General features: G+C 37.3%; 2 pseudogenes; one reads left to right on the top strand and one right to left on the bottom strand.

The window, feature by feature from the left end:
• The window catches only part of LOC109678580 (butyrophilin-like protein 8), a 479,331-nt pseudogene that overhangs the window by 106,896 nt on the left and 345,088 nt on the right, over positions 1–27,347 (top strand).
• LOC109702995 (butyrophilin-like protein 3) lies at positions 9,608–25,654 on the bottom strand (annotated as a pseudogene).

Below are 27,347 nucleotides of genomic sequence, written 5' to 3'. Positions count from 1 at the left end.
ACCATGTGAGGCTGCCACCCCTGCAATGTCATCTTCTTTCTGTACTGCTTGCACAATCCATCACCAGTGGAGTACTGACTAGCTGAGGTGGAAATGGTGACCGTCTCCATCAGATACATCTAAAAGTATCATATCAAAAGAAATTCGGTTGATACCTCCATAGTTCTACAAAGTGAGAATGAGACAGATAAAATGACACAACAGTCCCCAAGGGTATTTGGCTAAGAACAGAACATTGTTGAATACTGTTAAAGCCCTGTTAAATTCTGTTAAAGCACTGTTAATCTTAATAATAGGACTTTATTGTTAGTACCCCTTTTAATGCTTATTTTTCCTTTAAATAAGCTAAGATGTAGGGGCGAGGTGATTTGACCACCTAATATACAGTTGTTAGATCCGTCCCTGGTGCCCCAGCTGCCTGGAGAGGATGACTATCAGCTAAGCAGCCAGTTGGACTGCCTCATGACCGCCTGGTTGCCTTGACACTCTTAGAACACTTTGAGGAAGCTGCATTGCAACCACAGCTTCTTGCTGCCAAAGCACAACTCTGGCCCCAGGAAGCACTAGTCCAGCCATGAATACTTCAAACCACTTGAACAAAACTTTTTGCCATCACAAACCTTGGCAAGCTCTAGCAGTCATTTGCTCCCAGACCAAATAGGGAGTACTTTCTGTGGTGGCCCAGCAGAAGGTCTGTGATTGGTTAAAACATAGTCTTTCATTTGCATAAATGACTGTACTGTGATTGGCCAAACATCCTTTACAGCCGTGTAAGATTCAACTCACTTTTCCAGTCAGCTGGGAGACAGCTTCTTGTGCTACCTACAGTTTTGCAAGGTTAGGTCCAGTAAAGAGTTTCTCTCAAGTGGTCTTTTCTTGTCTACTTTTGATCTTTATCATTAGTAGAACAGGCCCAGATGGCAACACAAAGCAGAAATGGAAGTGGTAGCAGCAACAAAGGCAACAGCAGCTACTGCCCTGAGAGGGCAGCTGAAGAGTTCCAGAGAGCAGCCAGGGAAAGAAACATCGGGCACAGAGGCAGAAGAGACATCATAGGATAGTGGAAGTATACAGAAGTCAAGAAATGGCACAAAACCAAGCCTGAAGAAAGATAGAAGGCTATAAAGAGCCAGAGATGAGAAACTGCATGCCATCGTACCTGGAAGACTTCCAGGGAGTTGCCAAGCCTTAAGGGCCAAAGGTCCTGACACTGAGTCTGGCTAGAGATCTATAATATCAACCACTGTCAAGGGACAAGTGTTCTCACAAGCTAGGCTTGAGTGATATAACTCTAGCCACTGTTGGAGCTGAGGGTCTCGACCTCCAAGGTTCATTCAGGAGGTATAATGTTAGTAGGACTGACTACTGCTGTCACTAACTGCTATTAGAAGCCAAGGATTATAATAACTGTCAGTGGCCACTGGTAGTTAAAACCTAGAGAAATAAGCTTCCAATGTAAATGTAGTGTGTAGAGCCATGAGTCTTTGGTTTCTAAAGCTAGAGAAATAGGTCCCATGCTATCAGTGCCTGAAGCTGAAGCCTCTGTGTCTGCAAGTCCAGGCCCCCACGCCTCCCGCACACAAGGGCCAGAACTGTCAACATTTTAATATCTTTTCTTCAACTATCCATGATTCCTATCTGGGCAGAGCAAAAGGACCACAGCCAGCTGACTGACTCAAGAACTCTTGAAAACTTTTCCTCTTCACCTTGTGCAAATTTTGTTTGTGTCATGCATTAGAAGGGGCTGAAGGATGGATATATCTTTTAAGGTGCTGATGGGATGCTCCAACTTTTACCAAGAGATGAGCTGTGCTTAAAATATTCAGAATTTTTACAAAAACTTTTGCATGTTGAAAAGAAAGACTGTATAAATTATAAGAGAAGGCAAGATAGTGATGTACAATCACCATCATTATAATAACCGCATGACTGTTCAGTCAAAATATGAATATATTTTTCCTAAGAACTGTAGTAGTAAAAGCCATTTCTAGGGTCTGTTTGCAAGCTTGCCTACTTGAAGTAGTATTAGTGAGTAATGTAGAATGACTAAACTTGTTTGAAACTTAAGGAACTTTGTGTCTATAAAGTTATAATCCAGCATTTCTTATTTCAAATGGGTTTATAAAGTATAAATGATCTTGTTATCCAAATAGCAATTTTCATAATGGTTTCTTCTTTTGTCTTATTTGATTACCTCAAAAGTTTGGATAATATGGTCTTCTTCCACTGTTCTAGCTGTCCTGTATTCTGAAATGTGCTTTGGAGGTTGATCCATAAATTTCTTAGACTTTCTGTGGAGTTAATTTAAGGGGGTCTGTTTAGATGGTGAAGAGTAGACTGAGATAACATTCACATGTCATTGTTTTCCTACTCTGTTGTTTTAGATTGATAATTAAGATAACATTTTTGGATTAAAACCAGGTAACATTCATAATGTTTAATATGAAGCCATCAACTTTTATGAACTGAATGAATCCCATCAACTTTTTATGCTCTGAAGTTTTAGCTACTAATGCAAAAAGGTTGAAGAACTATAGAGTTAAATTAATGAGGTTTGTTTTCAATATGATTAATATGGTAATTTTTCACCTCCATTAAATAGGAATTTTCTTATTGATTAAAGGTGGGAAATGATAGTTATGACACTAATTCTAGTGAAGAGAATCTAAGTATATGACACATATACATATGAGAACAGCATAATGAACTCCATCAAAAACTGTTTGAAAAAAGATGGGAGGAAAGAGAAGGAGGTGAGCATTTCAAGGTACACTGTATGCATTTATGGCATTATCATAATGAAATCTCCTTGTATTATTAGTGGATACTAATTCAAAAGTAAAATTAAAAAAACACCAATTCTTTTTCAAGACTTTTGACTGTTTGATATGTTACACAACATAATTCTTTGTTCTCATGAAATGTTTCAATTTTCCTGCCTATCTGATAAAGGGAGAGAGAGAGAGGGAGAGAGAGAGACAGAGAGAGAGAGAGTCACACCTGTGACTGGATCGGTTTATCTATGCATATCTTTTGTCCTCTGTTTCTAATTCTTTGTTTATTTAAATCTGTACCTCTTGTCTGTTCTGTACCCCAAATATGGATGAATATGGGCTGAGTGCTTACTCTTATCTCTTCCCAGGGCATGTCCTGAGCCATGAAATAAATCTGCTTTCTCTGCATTCACCATGCCTCTTAATTTGGCATTTAGGGACAAATGGCCAGACCTGGCATGTGAAATCCCAGGCGTTTGGGCCTCAGGTCCAAAACTCAAGCTTCAGTTCTAGTGTTTCTGGAATTGTGTCTAAAATATGACTTGATTTTAAAGTGATACTGACTCTTATTTCCAGTAATAAAGAAAGCATGACCTGGTAATAGAGATTCACAAAATATTTGCATTGGATGAAACTAATCAATCATTTATAAAAAAGGGCCTGGATGACTCTGTTTTTGATACTTTTGAAAATTTTGTGAAAAACAACAAAGAAATGACATTGGCCCATTGCTTCTAATGTTGCTGGAAAAAGTAGTACACAAAAAAGATGAGAGTAGTGATTCAAATTCCCAAATCAAAAATTGTATAAATACCATGAGAGCTTTCATATGTGTCCTGAAGGAAGAAAACTGATTCCATGAATGACTTAATTATAGTGTAAGTTGAACTCCCAGTCTTACACAATGTATATTGTTAAAGTGAGGGCATTAATAGGGAAAGAATGGGATCTTGCAGGTTGGGATGAGAATGCGTGGGAAGACCCTCATGAATCTGGGGACATCAAGCTCCCAAATTCTGATGAGTCTTCTTTGCCAGTGGAAGAAGCTTCCAACCCTTAGCAGAGGAACCTGGCCATCCCCATTGCTATTAGACTCTCCATCCATGTAAGCCTATCCACCTCCACCTGCCTTGCTTAAGGACACTGTAATGGACACCCCCAGGCAGCTTCTATGCAATACAATGCTGGCTGTCCTTAAGAGTCACCCTTACTACTCTTCTTTACTTCCAGCCCTATAACTAAACTCAAGACCCTGTGGAAATTGAGCCAGATTCTGGGGTCCAGAAATAGTAGAAACAAGACTGTACTTGAAAGTATACAGGCAAAACTTTATTAGGACATCCATTGTTGCTAGGTGGGAGATACAGTTCTGATTAAGAGCAAGTCAGGCCTGTGACTTCCCCAACAAAGGAAAAGGGGTATTTTACATAGGAAAAATTACCATTAAAAGTTCTCTTTCCAGGTATCATATACAAATAAGGAATTCAAACTTGTAGAGAGTGTCTAGTCCTGACTGGTTAGTGGCAGGTCACCCATGTAAGAGAAAGGTATTGCAGATTGCAGAAGGTGTATGGCCTGACTCGTCAATGTTTAACTCAACTGGGCAGCTCATTGGTCATCTTTGACCAGTGGAGTAAAGCAGATTCTCTGGAGGCTGACCCTCACCTGTATTTGTGTGAACAGAACTGTTGCATTTTTAACCCCAGTCATACAAGCCCTGGGTTCCGAAATTTGTCCTTGTGTGTATTCACTGTGGAAAATACAAAACAGATATAATTCCTGAACAACCCCTTCCCACTATCTGATCCTTTTGAAAAGGACTCACAAAGGGCTCACACCTTGTTGAGTGCAAAACCAAAACAAACAAGGTCAAGAAATAAAAGTGGAGAAAGATTTATTACCTGTAGCAGTTAAGGAGAGTATAAGAGTCATTTCCAAAACAATTCCCTCCTGAAACAAAGGAAACATGAGGGTTTTATTTGGGAAGCCTAAACTTACTCATGTAGGAAGAAAGCACTTTAGTGGCGGGCCCATTCATAAGCATGCTTAGTTTAAGGACATAGTTCAAGAAGAAAAGATTGCTGCCATTTTTGGGCATGTCTTTGGTTATAGTGATGAAGGACATATGTCAGTAAACATTTGTCAAAATTCATACAATAAGCAATACAAAGAAGTACAGTATAGTAAATACAATTAGGTACAGTATGATCTTTAGTTATTGACAATGTATCAATATTGGTTCATTGATTTCAACAAAAACACTGCATTAATATAAAAACTAAATTATTTTAGAAATAATTTTATACATACATAATTTTATGACTCTGTGTTTCCTGATCACTTTTTCTATAAATCCCAAACTTCTCTACAAGATAATCTACTAATTTAAAAAACAATACAAAAATATAAAGGGTCTTCTTAGTCCCAACTGGATCTTGGATATTCAGTCAAATTTTCTGTGTGAATAACTGGGCTGCAGTTTTTTGTCTTCATTTTTCTTCCAATATGAAAAACATGGAGGGAAAATCCATAGATGAACTCATAAAAACTGTCTTTTTCTGTATGTCTTCCTCTGACTCTTTCTGCCTCTACCTCTCAGTAACATGCAGCCACGTCCACACACTCAAATGTCGGTGTGTGTTTACTTAAATGTAGCCAAGCTCATCTCTGGGTCTTTCTTTTTCTCCAAAAGTTAAACTTCTGGCATTTCCTTCCATGAGCTATTTTCTTCCTAGAATATCCTTACCCTTGTTTAAACCACCTCTGTATCTCTCTTTGAGGCAGGCTAGTTAGGGAAACTTCTGGCCTCATAGAAAACACATGATTTAATATTGTATTTCAGATTCAACATTCCTCTCTCTCTCTCTCTGACCCTTCTATTCAATTACAGGTATGTGTGGAGTCTGCCCACACCCTGGCTCAGGGAAGGCTCTGACCACCCTCACCTGGCCCAGGTACTGCCCCACTCGCTGATTATTGGTTGGGAATCACCAGGTTCTTCCTTTCCCATAGGTAAGCTTAAGTTTGAAAAGCATCTGGAAAGAAGAAGAATGCTCTCTCCACTTCCAGTTTCCACCATGCTCCCTTTTGTAATTCCTTTCCCTAATTTTTAATGAACTCCATTTACACCCACACGTCCTGCTATGGATTCTTCCCAGCAGGACACAAAGTATTTGTAAGTCTTCTGATCACAGACTGCACCATTGCTGTTAACATCTTGACTATTTCATCTGGCAGTTCCTGGCCTCTTTATTTTTAATCAATCCCTGCAGGACACACAGTGATCCACCCATCACCTCTGCTGCTGACCAAGTACTTGTGAGCCCTGGGCTCCCTCTAGATCTTGGACTCAGTAGTCCATCCTTCACAACTTGCTCTGCTTCCTTTCCTGTGACTTCCCTGGAGTCATGATTCTCCCCTGGCCAAGAAGGTGGGCCTGATTTTGACTCTGTCTCTACAGCGCTGTTCCTCACTGCACTCCCAGGGTGGGAACATTCAGAAGGATGCCTCAGAAGACAGGGTCCTCAGAGTTTGTAATAGCTTAGGTCTGCAGTGGTTGGACCCTGACGTAATTTCCCTGGAGTCTTGTCCATAGCTGCTTTGTTTCATTTCTATCATCTTTATTATGAAAAGCAACACAATGGTTGGGAAGGAAGTATAATCATTGTTTTTAATCAGACTACCACATTATATTAATATTAACTTTTTACTTATTTGTATATTTTAATGATTTTAAGCTTCACATGTTTTGAATTTCACAATGAGTGTCATTCTGTGATTTAGATTAGTTGATCATTATTCTGATATTATATATATAAATAACAGCACAATAGAGAGATAATGCTCCATCATCATAAAGGAAGTCACTTATGCTTCTCTTTTATAGGCATACACTATCACCCATTTCTCAACCTTGGAAGGTACTTACTCTCCATTTCTCTAATTTTGTTATGTTGAGAATGTTATTCTTGCATGAAAAATTGCTTTGATATGTGAAGCTACAGGGATTTTCTCTAACCCCCTCAATATACATCTCAATACCTTTCTCCTGACTGACAGGGTCTCACTATGTAGACCAGCTTGACCGTGAACTAACAATTCTTCTGTCTCAGGCTCCCAAGTACAAGGATTTTCAAAAGAATTCTATGTTGTTATTGTTATTATCATTATCATCATTATTATTATATAATGGCTGACACTTGTTGAACCTCTGCACGCTAACATTTCCTTATTTTAATTGCCATATATACTGAAGCACTGTCCACTTGAACAACCCTTGTATAATTTTTTTGTTTGAGATAATAATAGGTTATATCTGCTTTTTACTATGCTTTATTTTGAGATAATTGGAGATCATATGTCAGGGTCAAAAATGGTACAGAATTTTGTAAGCTTTATAATCAGTTTTTTCCAATGGTAGCACCTTATATAGCTGTAGCATTAAGCCAGGAAATCAACTCTGGTACAATACTCTTAACTAGAGACCTAATTTACACTTCTAGTTTTTACATGTACTCTCTGTGTGTAGTTCTAAGCAATTTTACTACATGTATTGATTCATAGAACCACCAATATACTGTTTCCATTATCATAAAAGAACTCCTTCATCCTGTTCCTTTATAGGCACACAATGCCTCCCCTTTCTTAATCTCTGAAAACCACTTATGAATTCCCTGTCTCTGGAATTTTGTCATTTTGAGAATAATATATTAACGGAATCATATAGTGGTTTAATTTTTGCTATGGTCTTTTTACTCACTTTATGTAATTTCCTTAAGATCCATCCAGACTGTTGTGTAGCAATACTTAGTTACCAAGTAGTGTCTCTTCTACAGCTCCTCTTAGTTACACTCTTACAGTGTTAAGGCTAAAGGAGTTGTGTAAAATCTTATGGATTTACACTTTCAGCTGCCCTGAAACTCCCTGGGACTAAGTCTACAGGGCTTCACGTGTGACATTTGAAGGAACTGACACCTCCTCACACATAGGTCCCTCCTGAGACACTGCTTTAAAGAGTACATCCCTGCTCACTAACTGACTGTGTCCACGCACAGGTACCTAGCTGCCCAGGGGTTGGTTGTGAAATAAAATCAGTAAGTAAAGAGTACATTAGGCACAGGGATTGAGTAAAAGAAATAAAAACAAAACAAAAACTACAAATGTGATGCTCAAAGTTTGAGTCTTAAGAAATGCTATCACTATGATGAACAAGCACTTTTGTTTAATTATTTATTTTTTAAAAATAATTTATTGAGGCATAATTGACATAAACTGCATGGATTTTCAATATCTGATTTGAAGAATTTTGTTTTATTATATTCCAATGTGTCATTACCACAAGAATATAGCTAATATATTCTTCACCCCCAACAGAATCATGTGGTTTGTAATTCCTCCTGCTTCATACTCTCCTCCAAAGAACCACAGTCCAGCTTTCTGTCACATTAGATTAACTTTCATTGTCTACAGTTTTATTTAAGTAAAATCATAATATGAATTCTCTTTTGGTTTGGCTTCTTTTAATTGGAATAACTTTTTTAGATTCATCTTTTTTTGTTGATATAATCAATAATTTATTTTTTCCATCAACAGTGTCATCTTTGGATATTATACATAAAATTGCTATCAATACTCATGTACAAATCTTTGTAGACACATGCATTTCCTTTGAGAAACTAATTAGCATGGAGTGGGTGGTTAACTATTTAATTTCCAAAGAAACTGCAAATTGCTTATCAAAGTGGGTGCACTTTCTATCACAAGTGAGAGTTTCAGTCCTTCCATATCTTTGCTAATATTTGGTATAGTAAGTTTTTTCAATAGTCACCATTCTAATCCTTGGTAATGATAACTGATTACCATTTATAATTGTATTTCCTTAAAGTCTAATGATGTTGGGAGTCTTCTCATGTGCTTATCTTCATAGCTGAGAGTTTTTATTAATAATCAGTTTTGATTTGTCAAAATTTTTCTCATCTTTTGAGATGATCATATGGTTTTCCTTTATAGTTTGTTAATATGGTGTGTTGAAATGGTTGGTATTTGAGTATGCAACTAACACTGCATTCCTGGGATAAACTACCCTTGGTAGCAATGTGTTACCTTTTGAATATATTGTTGGACCCAGCATGTTAACATTTTAAATAATTTTTGCAACTATACTCATGAGTGTGAGGAGGTCTATAGTTTTCTTTGCTATTATTATAATTTATTTGATTTGTTTTGGTACCAAGATAATGTTGGATTTTCAGAATGAGTTGGAAAATAATACTTTCTCTGCAATTCTTTGAGTCTGACACTGAAGAGGTGCTCAATAGCTATTTCATGGGTGATTTGGAATTGGGAAAAATAATTAATGTGGAATAAATACACAGGAATCACGTTGAGAAAATGTGTAACATAAAAAAAATTATCAGTAAGTACTAAGCTATCAGCAAGATGCAAACATGCTTCACATACATTTACTTTACTCTTTATTAAGCTCCTGAAGCAGAGATTACCATCCCTGTCTAACAGATGAGGACTTGAGAGGCTGTGGCTGGTCCAAAGTCTCTGGATAAAATTTTCGCAAATCAAATCCACAACAACTTTCTTTCCTCTCCATCCCAGGGCAGCTATGAACCCTGACTCCACATGGATGGGTTATTCTCGCCTTATCTAGAAGCCATCACTGTTGCTGCTATAGGACCAGAAGAAAAACATCAATATCCTGAGAGTGAGAAGTGTGATTACCACTGAACAAAACTCCTGGAGCAACGCACCTGTGGAGAGGTGCACTCAATTGTCTGTATCTAGGAGTGTGGGAATTCTTTCAGAAGAAGCTTCTCTTTATCTCAGGGACTAATGAATACGGGATTTACAGTTTCTTTCTGAAGGTGGATATAAGGTCTCAATAAGCCTTTAAACTTCAATTTCTGGGTACAAATTTGGGATCGATCATTTATATTGAAGAAAGAGATGAAGCCATTCTGACAGTCCAGGAACACTCCCACTCTTGTAGGGGGCATGCTTATGAAGAGGGATGTTTTATCATTGGGGGATGTGGAATATATGGATGACTTTAGTCTAAGAACCCAGTACCCATTTTTGGGAGACAAAGTTAATTTCTTGTCCTTTCTGTTCACATCATCCTGGCAAACTCCCAAAATCCACTGTTCATTACATCCCACATCTACTTCCCAGTAATGTTTTCCAGTCTGGAATTCCTGGAACGCCACCACACACTTCCTCGCGAATCTCTTCTCAGAGAAGTCCACTGACTGAGGAGCATCCCTACAGGTTACAGATTTCTGATTAGAAATGTAGAGCTGAGGGTGAGCTGAGTCTGGGTCCAGTGTCACTTCCACTGGGGAACAGTAGGAAAGAGAGGGAACATGAGTTACTGCACTTTGGCTGGGACAACAGGTCAATCCCTTCCAATGTGGATTGTCTGAGAGGGAACTGGATGAGTCCCAAAGACAGACTCTCCAACAGACACTGACCCTCAGACCCTTTCATCATCTTTAGTGTAGCCTAGGAACCTCATCAGTGCCTGGAAATGCCAACTGTGAGGTCATATCTCCTATATATCACTCCAACCCAACATCTTTCTCCACCCTTAATCTTCTGTTTGATTTATAAGACCCAAGTGACCCAAGTATCCACCATCTTTTCATCTACTAGGTCCTGCCCAAATGTACTTCCTTCACTTCATCCTGTTCTACTACTGCCCTCTTTTACCTGAAGCTTTGCTTGTGATCCCCCACCCTGGTCCACTCAAGCCCTGCTCTGTCCTGTTATAGACTTGGGCTTAGAGTGTGTCTGGGATAAACTGCACTCTGGGGTAGATAAGGACATCACAGATTCCTCATCTGTAGGTCACATAGTTCCCATATAGGTCATTGGTCTACTCCTTCTTTTATACCACTAGAAGCTCTGTCCCACTGTCATCCCCTCAGGTGTTGGTACCTGCATGTATCTGGGCTTTTTTCCATTCTGAAAACAAGCAGACAGAGTAGGCAGTTCAGTGATCACATAGTGAATAGAAGGCAGGAGAGGGGAAAAACTAAGGATAGTTGCCCTTTTTTGGGGTGTCATGGACCCACAAAGGTTCTGATGGTCACACAGCATCTCTACAAAATGTACTTCCCCATATGCAGATCCCCATCACTAACTTGCAGCTGCAAGGACTCAGGGGACTCAGGGGACTCAGGTTATAAGATTCCAGGGATTTGGGAGGAATAGATAAAATGGGGGTTGGAAGAATAGTGTATTTTCTCTTTTTTCCTGATCAGAAACCAAAAACAGAAAAGTCTCCAATCACATAATTGGGTCTAAGAGAGAATGTTGGAGGAAAGTTGTGCATGGGCTCTTACCTGTGTTTCTCTGGATAATATCTGAAACAAAAAAAAACCCAGAATATTGAATAGTGATACAGATCTGTAACAAGGCCAAGGCATCAATCCAGAATGGGGAGGACTGAAGGAAATACCCTACAGGGTTTTTACTGTCCTGAATTTATGTACCATGAAAGAGCTCATGAATCTACAGTTCCATCCATACAAAATATATGAACAGGCAAAAGTACAGAAGTTTTAGAGTTTTCAGACAATGTTGCCCATACTATAGCCACCCCATATATATGAGTATCAATTTATTAGTTAATGGATGGGGAGAGTGAGTCAGCTTTTCACATTGTCTGACCAAGCTTTCTGTCCTATCTGGGATTGCAACTGCATACAGATGGACCAAACATAAGTAGAACAGAGAGGGATCTAGAATAAGTATGTGTAAAAACCTCAAAATATGGTAAAGCACTCACCTAATTCTTTTTGTATCTTTCCTGAAACAGAAACAGAATATTTAGTGGTCAAGAATGTGAAGGGTGTAAACACAACCAAAGATCCTCACTTAAGTGGGATGATCTGTGATCTGAAGGATGATATTCCCTTAGTTTTTGTGCCCTACCCCAACCCAAACCCCTATACACAGTGTCTCTATTTGGGGGTAAAACAAGAGACAAGGAACCATCTCTATGAAAAAAGGAACTGCTATCTAGGATCCTGTGGAGGTGAAAATGGAAGTAAGAAAGGGAGAAGGTGGCTGAGTAGGGAAGGTGGGGTTATGGCATGCATTCTAAAAGGCTATGTTATCCTGAAGGATGAGAAAATTGTTCCTTAGGGTAAAAATTCTTATTAAGGCTGAATATTATTTGAGTTTTCTGTAGACAGCTTTTCTCTATGTAGCCCAGGATGCTCTAGAATTCACCATCCTCTTGCCTGAGTTCTGGGTTTACAGGCATGCACCACCACAGCTGGCACTGGATATTATTTCATCTTCCCTTTTTTTTTTTCTCTTGCATAAAGTTTTCAGCTATACTGAAACATGTCCTAAACTCTTGGGTTGTCCTTAGAGATTTCTTTTAGCTCATCAATAATGAAATAGATTTTCCCCTAATTCTTAGCCCTACATTAACTAGAAAGGGCTCTATGTGGTGTGGCATTTCCAGAGGGAGTCAAGGACTGTGGTCCCTGTGGCCCAATGTGTCTTAGGACTGGAAAAAAATTCAGATTAGTGGCTGAGGTCATCTGTGACCCCAGTCCTGCTACAAACATAAATTAGCCATGGGTCCACCCTTCCCTCCCTCACTTACCCTTAACTTTGGAGGAGAAATGTCTCAGCCAAATGATAGCAACACATAAGACAAGCAAGAAGATTACAAGTGAAATAGAAGCCATTCTCCAGGGTGAAGGCTGGAAAAACATCCCTGAAAAAGTCACATAGACACTTTAGTGATTTCTGAGCACCTATGTAATTTGATTTTCATTTAAGGAATTCCTTTGTGCCCCCTCCAAAAAAGGAAATTTATCTGTGTTTCTTCTTCAGATTTAAAACTTTGCATTTCTGTGTAAGTTTTGGTCCATTTGGATTTTATTTTCTCTATACAAAATGAGGTACAGTTTTAATAGGAACTACAGATTGCTTTTGCTAAAAGTCTGACTCATCACTTGGGCCTGCAGATGCCTGATAGGTAACAAAAACTGGATAGAACCTTGGCATTTGAGATTTGGTACTGCATCTGTCTCCTTTTGCTACCTTAAACTTTGGGTTAAATTCCTCTTCACTTCTGCCTTTAGGCATGTTAATATCTAAGAAGTATTCTTCTAAAACTGATAATCTCTCCACCCACACTTCAAGGCTAAATATTTTCAAGATTTGCAGGGATATCATAATCAACAAATTGTCCACTGACAGCTTTTACAATGTCCTAGTGCAGACCAGCAGTGTAGCACTTAGAAGTCCCTAATCATTGCGCTAAAACCCAAAGGACGGTCCAATCGTTGACCTAACTCCATCTTGCCTTTCTTATATTGTTTTTGAGTCATCTCTTCTCCAGTCTCCTTGGATTCCAGTAACAATAATCTGATCAATAAACATCTTGTGACATGAGTTTAAATTATCCACACCCTCCCACCCCAAATCAACAATGACTTTCTTATTTCCAACAAGACTCCACAAGGTCAATCTAGATATAATGATCAACCTGACCAAGGTCACCAGCTATGCAAGTCCTCAGTCTTTGGCTTTGTTACTTCCCTATACCTCAAAGACCTTGTCAGTGTTCTACAGACAGGGTTTAGGATGCTGGTTTTCCTGTTCCTTCCCAGTACGGCCATACTAAAAAATTCCTCTCCTGCACTCACCACTGTATCTCCTGTTTGGTCAATTGTGATGAGTGACCAAGTCTGGTTCCTTAAGAGGCCCCAGACTCAAGCCTCTGGACGAAGACTCCCATAACACAGTTGTGATTTTATTCTCTTCTAAATGGATAACAACCGTGCAGTATCGTTTATTGAATGGACTTTCCTTTACACATGCAATCTCACCTTTATGTACATTATGTTTATGTTTTGGATTAGGTTTGTTTCTTGGCTTTCTGTGCCATTGTTCCATGTGTTGATAATTTTAATTGTTATCTCTGTCAATAATTTTTAGTGAGCTTATTCATCATAGCTCTGGGATGTCTTGATATGTGGTAGACTAAGATTCATAGCTTGTTCTTATGAAACTGTATCTTGGCAATGTTTAGCCATTTGTTCCACAACATAAATTGTGTGATTTACTAGTCCAGTTGTAAAAAATACTCCTGTGACATTCTGAATGACATCTTAAGTTGTAAATCAATTCTGTGAGAAATAATAACTTCAAAATATCAATCTTATCTAATGATATTATACTTATTTTCCTATAATAGTTTTATTAGTGGCTCCAATAAAGTTTTATAATCTTCTTTAGTAAGAGTTTGCAATTTTTTCATGGACTTATTCCTAGCTAACACAATTGTTGATATTGTACATGACATGTTTGTTTACCTGTCTTTACTGATGTTTACAAATGCAATTTATTTTGTTTATTAATCTTATATCACATGTCATGATGAACTGAATAAGTTCATCTATATATTCTTATAAATTTTCTGTATATATCATTATATTACCTGTGTACAATCCTTTCTAAAAGTTCTAACTCTCTTCTGATTTTCTTCTGTATACCACTATGCTGAAGAGATACATCTACCATGGGCAACTTATTAAGTTTCTTATTTTAAAATGACATGCCACTATTTGTGATGTGTACCACAGTATTTGTACATACCATTTTATTAGATTAAGAAAATTCTCTCTTCTTTTCCTAAATACTTAGTTTTCTAATCTTTTTTGTGTGTTTTCTTTTCCTTTCTTCTTCTACTTCTTCTTTTTGCTCTCTACCTCTCTCTCTCTTTTTTTTTTGGTAGGACTTCATGTAGCACATTCAAGTTCTCTGCCACTGAACTACACTCCAGCCTCCTTCTTTTATTTTTGAATTTCTAACTTGGGCATTAAAATTACTCCAATTTTATTTATATATAGCTAGAAAATCATAATTTTCTTCATTAAATAGTTAAAGGAATAATTATATTAATATATATCCCAGTGTTGACCTAACATTTAATTCCAAAATAAACTCAAGTCAGTCATTATGTATTATGTATTGTGGGTTTTTCTTCATACACTTTTGATTTGGATTTACAAAATTTCTGATAGACATTTACATTCTTGTTTCTGAGTAGACTTTGTCAATACTTTTCCTTTGTAAAACTCTCCTTGTTTATTTTCATTAAAATTATATTAATCTAAGAAAGTGAGTTTAATACTTTCTATTCTGTTTTCTAGAAGATTTAGTTTACAACTGAAGTTTACTTTTTGCTTGAGTATTTGATAGACTTTGTGTGTGAAACAAAATGGCTTTGGTATCTTTCTTGTGGGAGGAGTTTTAAATACTGATTCAATTTCTATTGTAGTTAAAGAACTTTGGTGGTATAGTTTTACTAGAGTTAGACTTGTGCCTTATATTTTTCCATGAAATTTGAAAAATATGAAAATTTCTATGAAATTTGAGTTGTCACACTCAAATAGGATTGTACAGTTCGTTACCTTTTAAATTTCTGCTGCAAATTTAGTTCTGCCTCATTGTTATTTCTTGTACTCTCTTGCTTTTGATCAGTGTTGCCAGAAACTTATCTATGTTAACAGTGCTACAAAATCAAACTTTAGCTTTATTACTTGGCATTAGTTGTCAATTTTCTTTTGTAACTAATCTTTATGATTTCCATCCTATTTTTACTTTTCAGCATATTATGAAATAAATCTCTATTGTGAACACATAAGGATATAATTTTGACTCAGAAAAGCTGTTAACATTATGTCATGCATAATGGTATATTAGGAGTTCATTATTATTCAATGAATTACCAAAATTACGATTATGAGTTTAATGGATATTTTACTTGTTTCTAAATGTGTATTTATACTTTTGAAACAAAAGAATTTTAAATTATTTTTATTATTGTCATTTACCATAATTGTATGGTGATTAGAGAACATTGTCTGAATGATAATAATTCCTTAAAATACCTGGAAACCATTGTATGGACTTGTATTTGATAAAAGTTTATAAATGCTCATTGTGTGCTTCAGAATAATTTTTGAGGTGTGTGCAGTCTAATATCCTCTAGATCAAGATTGTTAATTTGTAACTGAAATTTCTCTGTTCTTACTGTTATTTACTTATTTAATCAGTTTTGAAATACATCATATATATTTTCCTTATATTTCTACCAATATTTTCCTTATACATATTAAAGATATAACACAAGATATGGTTATATTTAAAATGTCATTATAATCCTAATGAATTAACTTTTTTATTTATGAAGTAACTATTACTAGCAGTGCCTTTTCTTTCTTAAAATCTTTTTTCTTTTCTAGATACTAAAATATATATGTATATTTATACATATACATGATTTATATGATAATTTTCTTTCATTGATATGTTTTTTGCATTTTTTATTTTCAATAAATACTTCACATATTACCTTATTTTATATCCTCCAACAATAACTCACCTCCTACCCACACTCTGGATTCTACCTCTTGGCTCTGGTAAAGGTGCTGAATGGAGCATGACACACTACCAGAATTCTCTTGAATGGTAATGGAAGTCTCCACATCAAATAAGCCATGCATGTCTTCCTTCACCTTGGAGTCTGAGGATGAATAGGTACCTTGTAGACCTTTCCACTTTACTGTGGGCTGTGGGAACCATCCTCATGTATGACAGAGTAGCTGGATGCCTCCATCAACATATCCCATGATGGAAATGAGAGGAGGGGAGCCCAGTTCTGGGGAGAAAACACAATGAAATGAATGACAGAGCCTGTTGTAATGAGGCTGTCACTCACTAGGTTGGAATTGTAAAGTATATTTCATTAGAAATAGAAAGTGTAATTATGGAAGCATGGTTATGTTAGCGCAAAGGAGAGAATAATTATTTGGTATCATGGCTTCCTGGAAGTGACATTTGCACTCTACTGTGTCAAATAAATAGGAGTTATTTTAGGAAGAGAAGTGAACAAGAAGGAGAAGAATTCCAGGCAGAGGGGCACATACATACTGTCATGAGGAAAGATGACCTCAATATGATCATTTGTTATTGCCCATATCCCACATCAAAGAGAATTTACCCTCAAGGTGCTGTTTCTGCCATTGCCCAGAGTCTAGACAAGTGCAAGAGTCTAATAAATATTGTTGAGTGAATAAATGAATGGAGGGATGATGGTGCAAGCACTAACAAAGGAAGTCTGGATAAGAGGCTGTAGATTCATCTCTCCCTGCTCCTCCCTCAAAGTAAGATTACAAACCCCACAAATAACACAAGTGGCAATCTTAAGTGTACTATGAAAGGTAGAAAAGGGAAGATAGAAATAATAGGGACTTAAGTGATCAAACAACAAAGCAGCAGAACATCTTATGATCTACCCCTGAATCCAGCAACACAAATTGGCCTAATATGCTCAATCCTCACCCAAATGACTGACAATACCAGGTGGACCCAGTGTGCCAGCAAAGGGACTGAGGGGTAGCCCTTCTGACCAGAGGTCAGAAGAAAGCATTCTTTGTCCCTGTGGACAAAGATTACCCTCTATTTCTTTGTGAAAACAGAATGTTTGGCCTGGGGAATCACCTTCTATATCCACAGATCATATTATGAGGGTGGATGGGAACACAAGCAACACCAAATAAACCAAAAGACCAAAGTATTGAAAGAAATAGTGAAATAACATATACATAAAAAGAAACATTAATTCAAATGACAGTACATTTCATATCAAAATCTTGAATGCCAGAAGAAATGGCACAGCATTTTTAAGTGCTTAAAAAAGAACTTTTAACAGAATTTTATATTGGAAAAAATTTTCCTTTGGAAATTTGAAGGAAAAACATAAAAAAAACAGTAGTCATAGAGAGACCTAAATAAAAGCCTGCATTTTACTCAAAATGAGAAAATAGTGATGTCAGTATATTGTGGTAAGTTACAAAGCTATATTTCAACACACAAAAAAACTGCTAAGAAAACTACACAAAAATATGTTTGAAAGCACTAGTAATACACCAATATGGAATCCCAAAATATGTCTTAATACATCACTAAAACTTATACCATATGGGGCTGGAGCTATGGCTCAAATGGGTAGAGCACCTGCCTAGCAAGTGTGAAGCCCTGAGTTCAAATCCCATTACAACCAAAAAAAAATAACAAGACTTATGCCACAGTTAATATATTGTATAATTTTTAAATTGCTAAGTTTTCAACATTCTTATCACAAAAATGATAAATAGGCAAGTGATGGATTATTAATTTCTATACTGCATACATTAATTTAAACATCAAACTGTACACCAAAATGTACACAACTGCTGCATGTCAATTAAGAATTTAAGGTCTACTGGCCCTCAGTAAGAGAGAAACAAAAGTAGAAACAGAAAACAAATAGGAACAAATGATAAAATAGCACAATAAGTTCTAACATATGCATGATTTCTTTATTAAAATGGGGTAACACACCAATTAAAAGGTAGAGATTGGCAAAATAGATTTTTTTAAAAAACAAGACAACTATATGTTATTTATAATAAACTCATATTAAATATAATGACTCATGTAGGCTGGAAGGAAAAGGATGGAAAATTATATGGTCACCCTTGAAAGGCAGCCTGAACTTTCTCCTGTATCACCTAAAATTTGTTTCAAATTTCAAGGCCAATAATGTTGTACCTGTACTCAAAGGCATAATAAAGTTATTATTCACATACGGCCTTCTAGAGAGAGCAGGGCCTGCTTCACATAAGATCTAAAAATTATATAAATGATATCGATTCCAGAGCAAGGAAAATTACAAGAAATAAAAAAACCCTGAGTACACAAATAAGAAATAATGATACCATGTATGCACGAAACAACAGCATCCAAAGCATAAGAACAAATCCACACTTGTGATTGGAAACCTCAGTACTCTGCTTCCAGCAACTGATAGAACTACTAGAATTAAAATCAGTTAAGTGTATGGAGGATCCAAACAAAAAATCAACTAGTGAGACGTAATTGACACTTAACTCTTCCCAACAGCAGAGCACATATTGTTTTTACATGCCAATAAAACATAAGTCAAGATACACTATCCTGAGCCTTAAAACAAAACTGATTAACTTTAAAATAACTGAATTAGAAAAAATATATTCCCTGGCCATACTGGAATGAAATTAAATACTTAAGAAATAACACATCTATTAATAGCTCACAGATCAAAGGGAATGTCTTGAAAGAAATTAAAAGTACATTAAAGTGAATGAAAATGGAAGTCCAGTGTTATAAATTATGTTATAAATTATGTGGAATGCTAGCAAAGCAATGCTGAGAGGTAAATCCATAGCAATAAAATGTTATAAAAGAAAGAAATTCAAATCAATGATATTTTTCCCACTTTAAGAAACAAGAAGATGGAGGAAATAAATAAAAACAAGCAGAAAGAAGGGACAAATAAAACTCCAGTAAGACCATCAGTAGATTTCTGAGCAAAATAAGCACCAAGCTTAATTCAAAAGCATTCTAAAAAGATTGTACATCGTGAACAATTAGCATTTATATCTACTGTGCAAGGATGGCTCAACACAAAGAAAGAAATCAATTAATGATATACAGTGTATTAAAAAATAAAGGGAGAAAGTCCATCATTATTCCAATTTCAGCAGAAAAAACACTTACCAAAATAAAACATTCATTCTTATTTTGTTTTGTCACATTTTATATCCTAACAAAAACAATGTGCAGAGAAAAATTAAGAAAACATTTTCATTTGCAATAGCATCAAAAGAAAAAAAACTTAAAATTATCTTAATCAAGGAGGCGAATGACTTCTACATGAAAAGTATAAGGTACTGTTGATGGAAATTAAGGAAGACACAGATAAGTTTAAAAATAGCCTGTGTTCATAACCTTAAAGACTTAATGTTGTTAAAATAACAATATCCAAAGCAACAGACACAATTGCAATCTCTACCAAAATCCCAACAATATTCACTAAAATAGAAAATCTGATCATAAAGTTTATATGGAATCTCAAAGGACACTTAAGTGCCAACACTACCAAGAAAAAAGCAGCTAAATTGAAGGATTTACAATTCCTGATTTCAAAACCTTCTGCTATATTCAATAATCAAAAGAGTATGTTATTGGTATGATGACAGATATGCAGACCAGTGGAGTAGAAGAGTTGCCATACACCTTCCACATATGGTCTATTGACTTCTGACAAGGGCAAAGAGAAAAATTCAATAAAGGAACGGAAGTCTTTTCAAGAAATACTGCTAGGAAACTGGATAGACACATGCGAAAGAATGAAGCTGGTCCTTTCCCTTAGAAAATACAGGAAAATTAACTCAAAGTGTATTGCAGCCTTCACTGTAGGAGGTAAAACTATAAAACTCTTAGAAGAAAACATAGGGAGGAAACTTCCCAATCTTGCATCTGGCAATTGTTTCTTGGATATGACATGCAAGTATATAAAAGAAATAGTGGATAAAATAGTAGATAAGTTAGACTTTATCAAAATTGAAAACATTTATATACCAGAAGACATTATCCAAACAGTAAAACAAAAATATGCAGAATGGGAGGAAATACTTGCAAATCATATATTTTATAAGGCATTTAAGTTCTGAATATATCAAGAATTACAACTGAGCAATAGCAAGATTTTAAAATGAGCAGCAGACTTCAGTAGACACTGTTCCAAAAAAGATTGTAATAATGAAAAGATGTTCACATTACTAACCTTAGGAAAATGGACACCAAACAACAGTGCAATACTAGTTCACATCCATTAGGATGGCTAGTCTTTTAAAAAAAAATCAATAGCAACAAGTATTGGGAAGAATGCCTAAGTGTTGGAACCATTGTACACTGTTGGTGGAAATATACAATGGTGTAGCTGCTATGGAAAACAGGATGGTAGTTCTTTCAAAAATTAAAACTACAACTGCCACAGGATCCTGCAATTCCACTTCTTGGTATATATCCAAAAGAAGTGAACATAGGACTTGGATAGATTCTTGTATGTTGGAGCATTACTCAAAATAGAAGAAAGTTTAAAAAATTCTAAATGTCTATCTATGGCCAGATAAATAAATTAAGATTTATTTATTTTTAAGGATACATATTTTTATTTATCTGAATATTATTTTACCTTAAAAATGAATGAGATTCTGATACATTCTACAACCTGGATGAACTCTGAAAACAGTATGTAAGTGAAATAAGTCAGACACAAAAGGACAAATATATGATTCTACCTATAGAGGTAGAATTTATATGGCCAGAATACAGAACAACTGCTACCAGGCTTAGAACAAGTGAATAAGAATTATTGTTTAAGGAGTATAGAGTTCAGTTCTATACATGGGTAATGGTTTCAAAAAAATGTCAATGTACAAGTGCCACTGAATTTTATACTTTGAATGATGAGAGAGGCTAATCTTTTCACAAATGATATATTTTACCACAAAGTAAAATCTATTGTATTTAGAGATTATCCCATTAGAATATTGTCCAAAATATGAAGTGAGACTTCATTGAAAATGTTACAATGAAGCCAAAGAAGCACAAAAAGGTGTTCAATATCACTAGCCATTTACAAGATGAAAAATTACAGTGATGGAGAACAGATTAGGGGTGTCAAAAAAGGAAGAAAGTGGGTATGAGAAAGAGAGAGAGGTGGGGGGAAGAGATGTCTTTGGGGTGATGGGACAGTTCAATGCTTTGATATAAATGATAAAAAAAAGACTGTTTTCATTGCTTGTTGAGGGTTACAAGAATCTATACATGAAATGAAAAGAATTTCTACGCACAAGACAGAATGAACTGATGATGTCAGATATTATTGTCTAGCCAAATGACTTAATTTTCATCTCCTCATTCAATGAACTATTACAAATTATAACATGGTTCCATTAGAAGAACTCATTTAAGAGTTCTCTGAAATTAGCATCTCACCTGTTACTTGTAGTTCCCAGATGGCCTCCTGCACATGAGTCTGGGACCTGAACCAGCACCCATACAGGCCAGCATCTGAGAGAGTGACTTTCTGCAGCCTCAAGGTGGCATGTCCTCTGTCAAGGGAGTCCATCACAAACTCAGTTCTTCCTCTGTATTCTGGCATCTTCATGTTTTTCTGGTCTTTCCCACCTCTGTAGAGATGGACCACATCATCGAACTGATTCTTGAAGAACCGCACTTCCATGGCTTCAGCATTTGTCTCAGGAGACAGGAAGCAAGAGAATGTTGCTGTCTCCCCCACCAAGATGTGGATGCGTTCCTCTGGCACAGTCACCTGCCACTGGCCTGTGGGAGGAAACACAGCGGATTACTGAGCAAAACAATTTGGTGTGTCTTACTCAGATCTGCGATACGTAAGGAGTGGAACACTTAGGAAGATCTTACTAAACCAATTGAATTGCATCTGTTTATTCCCTCACAATTGACATATCCATACAAGTTACCTCACTGGATCAATACCAATATTCATAGAGGCATGTACAGATGCTTCTCAACTTGCTTTAGGGTTATATCGAATTAAACACATTGTAAGTTGAAAATACATTTATTACACTAGAAGTACAAGACACAGACAGGTATTTTATAGACATTATGGGATGTGAAAACACAAAGCAATATCCCAAAATACTTGTAACATATCAGTTATTCACTCTCCTGACTGCATGTCTGACTGGAATCTGGAGCTTCCTGTCTCTGCACAAAATCACAAGAGAATATCATAATACATACAACTAGCAAGAAGAAAGACATGCATTCAGAATTCAAACTATGGATTCTACTGAACACATATGCCTTTTGCACCACCATAAAGTTGAGCAATTGTAAGTTGGACCATCGTAAGTCAGAGGCCATTTTCATTAGTAGTAGTCCCTTGTCAAGATGAGAAAACCTGTCTTAGAAAGTCTAAGTATGCTATGCAGAGGAATGAAATACACTTGTCAAATGTAGACCTTATGACTGGAGAGACTTTATACCTACAGTCTCTCCCCTCTGCTCGACTAAAAAGTCACAACACCCTCTTCTCTACCTTTCTTGCTAAAAATTAAAGATGACCTGGTTCCAATGACCCAGAGGAAGTGTGTGGCCATAAAAATCTAGATTTTTACGGCAATTTGTTTAGATTTTCTTAATGCACAAAATGGTTTTGCAAAATGTTTCATGGATAGAGTGGAGGGAAATATATTCTCTGACCATAGATTAAATGTTTTGCTTCCTTATTTTTTAATCTATTTATTCTGTCAAAATCTAAAAATCACATTATAACACTGTGTAAGGAGATTTGACTTTTTATTTCACTGACTTGCTGTTCAGTGCAGTTATGTTGCAACATATCCTTTCCATTACATATACCTTTTTTACTTTGGAAATAATTTTTCTTTCTCCACTTTATGTTTCGGCTTTGGGTAATGACCAAATACATTATCAACATGACTTACCTTCATTTTTTTTGTATTTTATTTGTATAGCTTTATCTTCATCTTCCCTTTGTAACTTTCTTCATCCCTTTGTTTTAAGTGGGATACCTGTTTACTGTGTGGGTCTCCTGCACAACTCTTGGCTCCATGGAAATGGAGTCTGTTTTGCTCATCATAGCACCCCATGTCTGCTACAGAGCCCAGCACAGTATATGGGCTCCAAGAACAAGGGTTACACTTATGAATGGTGAACATCAATTTCTTTTATCTCTTTGTTCATCTATTTAATGATCATTTTAATAATATTCCTGGCATAAAACATTCTTTACATTCTATAATGATTAGACTTTTTTTGTAGGGAGTCCACAAACTATAAAGGCCTAGCCCTTTCAATTTCCAAATACATATTGCCATTAGGAACTATTTTTTTTGAGACAGGGTCTCACTATATAGCCTAGGCTGAACTCAAACTTAATATGTAGCTCAGACTTGCCTAGAAGTCATGATCCTCCTGCCTCAGCCTCCCTAATGGTGGGATTACAAGTATGAAAGTCTATGACCACCAATATTTCTTTTTATTCTCTCTCTCTTTCTCTCTTTTTTTTTTTGTGGTACTAGGGCTTTAACTCAGGGCCTATACTTGGAGCCACTCTGCCAGCTCTTTTTTGTGAAGATTTTTTTTGAGATAGGGACTTGTGGAACTATTTCCCCAGGCTATCTTTCAACTGCAATCATTCTGATCTCTGCCCTCTGAGTAGCTAGGCTTACAGGAGTGAGCCACCGGCGCCCGATACCAGCAATACTTTTTGATTAATTCACTTGTGCTCATTTATAACATATGTATATGTGTGTGAGTATGGTATATCCTTGTGTATCAGAGGTAAATTTGGTTCTATTTGTGGATTTTTAAATAAGCAAATTTAAAATTTTCAGTACCAATGAGTTCTTACTTGAAATATGTTTTATAAATCTTTCTGAAATGAATTTCATTTATGCATCTTCAGGGAGTGTAGTATTAAAGTGCAATGTGATTTTGCTTCATGATCACTGATCAGCTGCTGACCTGGCAGAGAGACACTGAGGCCCTTTCCCTCCTCTCCTCACTGCTGAGTCCTCTTGCAGTGGGATGGACACTTCCCCAATCTAATGGCAGCTCCAACTCAGATCCACTGCTGAGCACTTCCTCCTGCTCAGCCAGTTGCAGGGAATCCTATAAATGCAGAAATTTTAACCCTGGAATACATCTTAGCCAGGGAGGGACAGGGCAATGGACAATGGGATGATTCTGAGCCACCATGTACATGGTTTCTCAGAATGTCCCAGTGGGTCTGAGTTCCAGTTTCCTATACCAGTAACCTGTTCACTAGAACACATTCTTTTAGTTTTCTTCCCCTTTGTTTTCATTCTCCAAATTTGCCCACATGGCACCTGACAGAGTCTCCTAATCTCCAGTTCTTAGAGCATTTATTACATGTAGTCCCCAGAACTGTGAATCTTTCTTCTGTCCCTTTAAGATGTGTGTGTATATCATACTTATGCTTGACCAAAGATCCCCTCTAGCCTCCAGCTACCTTTGTGAATTTTATTCGATTATTCAACATCACAACCATCAAGCTTGTGTTGATGGTAACTTGAAAGAGAAAGAAGAATGAGTTTCTGTTAGACTATGCCACATTCTAACTTATTCCTCACTTAAAGACCTGTGTACTCTCTCCTTTCCCCTCAGAGTTCACATCCTAGGTGCTTCTAACTCAGCATGCCCACAGGTGGACACATTACCTTTCCACAAATGTCCTAAACAGTATTCCTTCCAGCTGGAAGTCACCCAAATCAGAAATCTGGATATTCTACTAAAGACCTCCCGTGCCATTCCACAACCCATCTGGAACATTTAAATTATTCTCCATAACATCCTTGGTGTGTATCCTCTTCACTATCATTGCCTATTGTCAGTCCCCTGTCCCTATTATTTTTGCATTACTATAATAGCTTTAATGGTGTCTCAGTTCTTCACACTGCTCTGCATATCACATAGACATAGAATTGGTAATTAACAGGCAGGGACTAGAAGAGGCCAAGGAAATGCAGAAAAGAAAGAAGAAAGGAAGGAGGGAGGGAAAGGCAGGAGGGAAGGGCAGAAGGAGAAAAGGAAGGAAGAGAAAAGAAGAGAGGGAGAAGAGAAACAATTCCCATTCCAGGAAGGAAAGGGAAGGGAGGAAGGAGGGAGGAAAGAAGAAAAGGAAGAAAAGAATTCCAATTCCATAGCATTGTGATCATTATAGGTAAAAAAAAATAATAAAGTGTTAATAAATGGGAAGGAGACAGAAAGCAGTCCAGCCTGGAAGCTTACCTGACACCACATTAAGCAGACTGAGAACCAGTAAGAGCATGAGGGTCATGGATGCATACTGCAGATCACGCTTATGCCACAGAAACAGATGACAGCAGGGGTTCATGAACTGTTTCATTGGAGAGAAGAGATGATCAGGCCAGCTGTCCTGAGTACAGAAGATATAGAGAGGCTCAACATGAGCTGATGGCAAACTGTGCTGTTCTTAGTCTCCCTCTCATTGGCATGGGACCCTGGACTTTGAACCACTGCATTTATTGGCAGACCATAACCATCTATCTCAGATCAGGAATATGAAGATAGAAGGAGAGTGGGGCACAGTGACGGGGAAATTTGTCCTGGTTAAGACTGTCTTGGGTCAATAGTATGAGAATGTCAGATACCAGGGCTACCTAGTCTCGAAAGAGAGGTTGTCTCAGCATAAGGTAATGAAGTATCCAAATAAAACAGGAGGCACTCTACAGGAGTAATCAAGAGAAGCTGGCCACCTGTGGCTCATACGTGTAATCCTAGTTACTCTGGAGGATTGCAGTTTGAAGCTCGCCCCAGGCAAATAGTTCATAAGAACCTATCACTAAAATACCCAACACAAAAAAATGATGATGGAGTGGCTCAAGTGGTAGAGTGCCTGCCTAGCAGTGTGGGTCCCTAAATTCAAACCGTAGCACACACACAAAGAAAGAGCAACTGAGACTGACAATTCCTGGCACAGCATGAGATAATCCCGGTTCCTGCCTCCCTTGCATGAGTTCAGAGACAACACTGTGAAGAACTTGCTAGATCAGCGCAGTACATTGGTCACCATGAATCTAACAAATTGGGAGCAGTATCACAGCAATCACAGCAGTAATTCATACATGGGGAAAAGAAGGAACGATTTATGTGGGCATTCATTAGATACAGTAAGCTAGAGTATGTGCCAGTGTGACCTGGCTGGGTGAAACTGCTCCCAGATTACATCTGCTGTGTGGAGTGGGGTGAGAAACTGAGGTTCAGGGTTAGTTCAGGTAATTCTGTGAGATTAATGTTGGCAAGACACACCTACCGGCACCAGAAAGACTCGTAGCACTTCCTTATGTGGGAAAGCTTGCTCACAGACCATAGTTGAAAGGGAATGGAGATGATATTCTAGGTCCTTTCACAAATAGCAAAAGGACAGAGGCTGAAAAGTCTCCCTAGGCACATCTTCCAGAAGTTCTGTGCATCAGCAGGGTAGTTCTGGGGCTTTGGAGGAAAGGGGCCCTAGCTGAGACAGAGCCCCCACAGTATCTGCTGTGGGATGGAGGCCAGCATAACTGTCCAGTTGGGCATACATAGGCACATTACCCAAAAGATTTATGTGCCATCAAGAACTTAGAATGACTAGAGTTGAGCTTCAGAGTCCCTTCAGGATTTTCTGTGAGATAGAGGCTAACAGGCCTGTCAAGAGACATAAAGCAAACTCTTCCATTTCCTGTATAGGTAGGATATCTCCCTGCCTATAGGAGAAAGGGGCTGGAGCAGAAACAGGGCCCCTTCAGGATATTCCGTGGGAAGGAAACTGGCATGCCAGTCCTGATGTGTTTTCCTACATGAGTAGGATAGTTCCCCTGGTAGTGACTGGAGCTAAGACAGTGTCTCATTAGGATGTGCTGTGGGGAAGAGGTGTTAAGTCTGTCATGGAGGCTCAAGGGAGCAGTTTCTCAGCAGTCCTCATTGGTGATATAGCTTTTCTGCTTGCAGAGAGGAAAAGTCAAGACATGGCCCCTTCACTCAGATGGGAGCAGAGGCCAATAGTTCTGTCCTCATGGCACAGATAGATGAACCTCCATTTGAATTGTTATGCAAGCAGTTAAA

Source organism: Castor canadensis, chromosome 16 (assembly GCF_047511655.1).
Source record: "Castor canadensis chromosome 16, mCasCan1.hap1v2, whole genome shotgun sequence".
NCBI lineage: Eukaryota > Metazoa > Chordata > Mammalia > Rodentia > Castoridae > Castor > Castor canadensis.
Note: the sequence above shows the minus strand (reverse complement) of the source record. Positions and strands in the feature narration are given on the sequence as shown.